This window comes from Austrofundulus limnaeus, unplaced genomic scaffold (genome assembly GCF_001266775.1).
Source record: "Austrofundulus limnaeus strain Quisiro unplaced genomic scaffold, Austrofundulus_limnaeus-1.0 Scaffold442, whole genome shotgun sequence".
Lineage (NCBI taxonomy): Eukaryota > Metazoa > Chordata > Actinopteri > Cyprinodontiformes > Rivulidae > Austrofundulus > Austrofundulus limnaeus.
In genome coordinates this window covers 61,528-67,480 of record NW_013952844.1, presented here as the reverse complement: position 1 = coordinate 67,480, position 5,953 = coordinate 61,528, and the positions used below count along the sequence as shown (strand labels likewise).

Sequence of the window (5,953 nt, the reverse complement as noted above, 5' to 3'; positions counted from 1 at the left end):
CTTTTACAACTTCGGTGATTTTATTACTACTTACTTCCTGTTGTCTTCTTCGTCATCGTCTTTTTCGCCAGTAGAAACAGCCGGTTGTTGATCATGTGACTCCCGTGATGCGAAAAAAGTGCTTCCATTGCAGTTTTGCGAAAAACACCAATTTCGATACGGCCGAAAAACCACCTCATCCTAGCGCAAAAACATTTTGTTGAAAAACATAATTTTTTTAGAAATTGACGTGTTTCCATTGAGCAAATTTATTTTCGAAATTCTAATTTGCACATTTTCATGATCAACGGAAACACAGCTACTGTCACACGGAAAAGAAAACATGTTGGCTCCAGCAGAGATAAAAGAAAATCTACAGATGTGACTTTATGATTAGGTAACCTGGTTAGAATCTCATTTAGCACAAATGAGTCATTTAATAAACTTCAAGAGATAAAGGAAGTTCAGTTTCCCAAATAATGAGCTGAAACTGGGAAACATGTTGAAATTATTTTAAAATGGCACCAAAAAAAAAACCGCTCTATCGTCACTTCTTGCTGATTAAGAAATGAGTTACGAACCAAACAACTAACTCCAGCCAACTTCAAACTCTACTCATTTCATTTAGTAGCACTTTTCATTTATTTATATATACAGTATATATAAACATACAGTATATATATATATATATATATATATATATGTAACCTATAAAGTTGCATCTTTTTTCTCTAAATACCTAACGTATGATGGGTTTTGACATCAGAGTCTCACAAATAGCCTGTTAAACATTTCCTCCTGCAGCGTTTATTGCTGCAGTTTGATGTTATCCACTTAATAAAAAAAGGTATTTCTACAGTTCACTCAATGCCATCACTCTCAGAACTTATTTCATTCAAACAAGAATCAAGGATCACATCGAATTTATTATTCAGCTCTTCATCATGATGTTCTGTACTCCAGAACGATACTCTCATTCACAGAAAATGTTGAAGTTTAGAGTCAAACTGCTGCAGTCTGCATGGTTTATCTCTTTGCACGTGTGGCAAAAACATGTTCWGGTATTATATTATAGACGTGGCTCAGGCTAAAAGATTAGTTCGTCCCTGAATACAGCTCAAAACCCAGATGCTTGGGATGTTAGCAACAACTATTTTAAATCTGCACAGAACTAGAGTATTCAAGCTTCTGTGACTCCCATGAGGACGTTTCCACTTTACCATTTTCTCCTGGTCTTTCCTAAATCAGCCRCTGCTGCGTTGTTTGGCACAGCTGAAACCGGATCAATGGCGTGGCCCGTGGATGACTTGTGAACATAAAAACCCCTCGTCAATAATCAAGTAGCGTTCACAAACGGCAGTAACTTTTATAAACGCTGGTAGATCAGCGGCAGCAGCCTCAGTGGGAGCTGCCAGGATTTCCTGATGAGCGTCAGCAGCTTTCACATAAAAATAAATAAAGAAAAACTCACTTTTTTTGTCATCCCTGCCACTGTTAGAGCTTTCKGTCCCTCGGAGTGTAAAGTTCCTGCGGTACGATTTTTAACTGTGAAGCTTTTGAAATAAAACTTGGAGCAGACAATGAAATAGTCTGACAGATCATAAAATATGAATATCAAACAGTCGGACGGRTTGTAAATTATTAAATATCAAGTTAGAATGTAACTGACCAAGAGAATGTACTGGATATCTTTATATCTTGATGCATCGGGTTTCACAGCTTATTCATTTTTTATTTTTCATTATAAAGTATACAGATAAAAGGACTTCATGATTTTCTTTCCTTCAGTTTTTTAGATTATAAAAAAGCCTTAAATTCTTTTTTAAACATCGTGCCTGCTGCTGAAAGGCAGAGGATAAAGTTTTTGCTCTCGTCTTTTCATGTGTTCAATAGTTACCCAAAGATGTCATGAATCACTCGACAGGTTTTAATTAAACAAGCATAAGTTAATTACTGGACACACATTTAGTCTAAAATTGTGGCATGAAAATAGTTTATAAAAAATGACTTAACTAATAAAAGGGTATGGGGGACCAAGTGTAAAATGTAATGTTAAAAAATTTCGCTAATATATTTTTCATTACTTAGCTTAGTTTTTGAGTGTTAAAATTTTTCCACTAACATTTTATTGTCATTTAGCTCACTGTTCTCACATTAAGCTAATTTTTACTACATGTTAAAAAAAATTAAATATTAAATCTTAAAGTTTAAATCTAAATCTAAAAGTTAAACCTTAAATGTTGAAGTTCACATTTAGGCTATTTTGAAATGGATCTGCCTTTGCTGTTGGTGCTCGGCTCATGTTATGATGTCATCATCCCGAGACAATAGCAACCGCTAACTCTCCAATCCAGCTAAAACTTCCCTAAAAAAACATCAAACTTGCAGTTATGGCTGGTGTCTGAGCTGCACTTCAAACTGCTGGACCACAGGGACCACCCATATTGTTTTTATGAGCACATTTTTAATTTAGATATTAAATATTATCTTTAGCAGTGTTAGACGCTAGCGTCATTTAACCAGGATGATTATCTATTATCCTGCGACAAACATCAACAATGACCGCTGCTAACACTGCTGAAGATCATATTTCTAATCTAACTTCAAAATGTGTTCATAAAAACAATATGCAGTTTGAAATGCAGTTCAAACACCAGCCAGAACTGCAAGTTTTATGGTTTTAAYRGAAKYTTTWTCTGCYTTGGAGCACTAGCGGTTGCTATYGTCTCGTGATGATGACATCATAACATAAGCTGAGCACCGACGGCAAAGGCTGCGTTCCATTCCAAAATACCAAAATGTGAACGTAAACATTTAAGGTTTAACTTTTACATAGAAACATTTAGATTTTAGTATTTTTTTTTAACATTTAAATTGAACATTTAGTAAAAATTAGCTGAATGTAAGAACAGTGAGCTAAATAAAGACATTTTACACTTGGCGTTCCATAATCAGGGTGCACCGTCACATCAGGTCGTTCTTATAGGAAGTTGAGATGGTTTTAGATCGACTTTTTTTCAAATTTTACACCTACAGATGCTGAATCAGGTGGAATCGTCACAGAGCAGCAGCATTTACTCCTGGAGGCTGCTGTGTGCCGAAACACCGGCAGCCACGTCTCAGCGATGACGTGAACACCTGGGAAGAGTCGAGCGTAAAAATGAACAATAAAAAAAGAAAGAGAGTTAACATCCAGGGGGGCAGTGGGGGCCGTTTATCCGAGTACAAATCCCCCCCACCATTCCTGGCTTTCTCTCTGGGGGACACAGAAGAGCCCGAGCAACCAGCAATCAGATTAATCACCACTGACTCACAGAACAACTATGATGAATGGTGAAAGCTGCAGACGATCCACCTCTTCCAGCACACCGGGAGCGAGCTGCTCGGCTGAACCATCGAGATGAAGTCACCCATTGTGAAAGAAAGAACGGCTGTTTAAAATTCCTGACGACACTGCTTCCCCAGGATTTAAACTACACATCTGAGAGGAGCAACTTAATGCCCTGGATCTTAAAGAACACCTTTCCCTCTGATGTGTATTTTTTTTATGCAACGTGCAGTACGACTGCCATCAAACTCTCCAACCTGCCTTCACTTCTTTCACTGATTTCCTGCGATKTTCAAGAAAGCCTTTCAACAGGCCGCAGAGAGTGGGAGGGAACTTGCTGATTTCACACAAAGGGTAGGCGTTCAGAGGCTTACAAACAGCTTGAAAGTGTGATCATTCAGCTGTAGTGTTGAGCAAATCTATAATCGCAGCTACGCCCCTCACTCAAACAGAACATGTCCTCTGGCTAAAGAGCAGCCGGCTCCATCAGGGACGTTTTTGTTTTAGCCCCGCGCCGGACGCCGGCGCCATTGACCCRGTGTCAGGCCGAGCGTTTGGCCTTTTAAATGGGGAGAAATCAACAGAAATGTTCCGTTTCAAAGCAGGAGCTGGTTAACTAATTCAGTTATTGATTAGTTACCAAACAGATGCAAAGTCATTTATCAGGTCAAAGTGCTAACTGGCTTTGGGTAGAAATTTATAACATTTCCTTTCACACAGTTTGGATGGATGGATTCTTKCTAAACACTAAAACTTTTCGATTTAGACTGTAAAGTCTGTAACTATGACACACAAGCTTAAGAAAACATCACTTTTGTAACAAGTAATGTAACAAATTGTAGATTTAAACCAGGTGTGAACATATYCCACTGGGTGAGATACATTTGAGTGCTTTAATAACCAAAAGATAATCAGTTTGTTTGCATTTTGCCTATTTTATTGATAAAATTATCTTTCARTTTCTCAATGAAAATTTGGTAAGATTTTTTTTCGTAACCACATGATTATACGATTATGGGTGAACAAAGCTCCCCAGTCATTAAGTCGAACACAACTGAAAAGAGGAGAAATTTCCTAAAAGTCAATTAAATTTACATTTGGAGTGGATAACTCAGTCAATACAGACTAGTCTAAATGATAAACAACATCAAACTCTCTTTTTTTTTAAACAAACAAGAGTTAGCATGTTAGCAATGAAGCATGCAGATTAGCCGAGGCTAAATAACATCAGCTTGACAGACTCAGTGTTACAGAAGAGGATAAGTATAATTTAAAATGATAAAACAGCTAAATAAATATAAATAAAACAATCAGTTTACTCTGGTGTTTAGCTAATGCTATATTAAATTATTTTTTACATAATTTTGGAAAAACTTAGTCTTGAAATTAAATGTGATCATAAAAAAACTGTTTATTAAGATCTGTGCTGAATGCAGGKGTAATGATTTTAACTATATTCATGTATTTCCTCATGCAGTCTCATGGATATTTATTTTGTTTAGACAGGTAGTTTTATTTACAGGRGAGACCTGTAACCTGTATTTGTGCATTCAAATTGAAATAAGTATAAATGTGTATTTTATTCAGTGTTAATGCATAACTTTTCCAATACAATATAAAATGGTAGGCAATTTGTGATACTAATTAATAGGGGTGCAACAATACATGTACCCGTATCGAACAGTGCTTTAGGTTCAATACACACTTGTATCGAACAATACAGATTTTTAACATTTATTTTATCAACTTGTCTTCTGAAGATGCTCTGTGTTGAAGGATCAGTGGATCTGTGTTCGACTACTCCACCTAGGTTGCATTGTTGAGCGCAGATCCACTGAGAAACTTGCTGTTTCAGCAACATTTAATTTAAAAACTGGACTTTTGAGGTTCAACAAATAATCATAATTAATTGAAATAAATTACAAGTTAAAAGGGGCATGGAAATTTCTCTTTTTTGAATCGAAAAAATATCGAACCGTGAGACTAAAGTATCGAACCGAATCGTGAATTTTCTGTATTGTTGCACCCCTACTAAAAGCAATAGTGGTCATTGCATTTTTGTTTTTAAATAAATATAAATCATCATGTGATGCTTTTTTAAATTACTGTAGATGTTTTGCATGAAATTTTCCTAAATAAAGTGACAAAAAATACATTTTATTTAAAGTTGTTGCAGAATAAGCAACAAAATAGCATGTTRCGACGTAAAACAATGACATTTTTTCTACCTAATACATTCAATTATTTCACAGTCTGATTGGTTTAGCTTAGAATTGATTGTTTTGGAGTTCCTGTGTAAAAATCTTTGAGTTTTGTGCCGTCGACTGGACAARCAACCTTAATTACTTCAGGTTCTGCGGAACAATTTCAACATTTTTCTGCCTTTTTTGTTATAAACGTGATTATCTGCGTCAGTAAAAACAGAAAGCTGTGGGTTATTGCGCGCACATATTAGAATAAAAGTTTAAAAAAACAAGAACACAAAGCGCACGCCTTAGATTTCTTGTTTTCCAGGGATGAATTCTAATGAAGTTCCACTTTGCTGTGGCTGACTTATCACAGCAGGGGGGGGGGTATGCAGCCTAAGTGTGGAAATTACACAGGATGGAAGCACTTTTCTATCCCCCCTCACACACACACACACAC

General features: G+C 36.3%; 1 protein-coding gene across 2 annotated transcripts in view; it reads right to left on the bottom strand.

The window, feature by feature from the left end:
• Positions 1-5,953, bottom strand: part of shisa7b (shisa family member 7) — a gene marked incomplete at its 3' end in the record, with an annotated part of 45,662 nt that overhangs the window by 38,408 nt on the left and 1,301 nt on the right.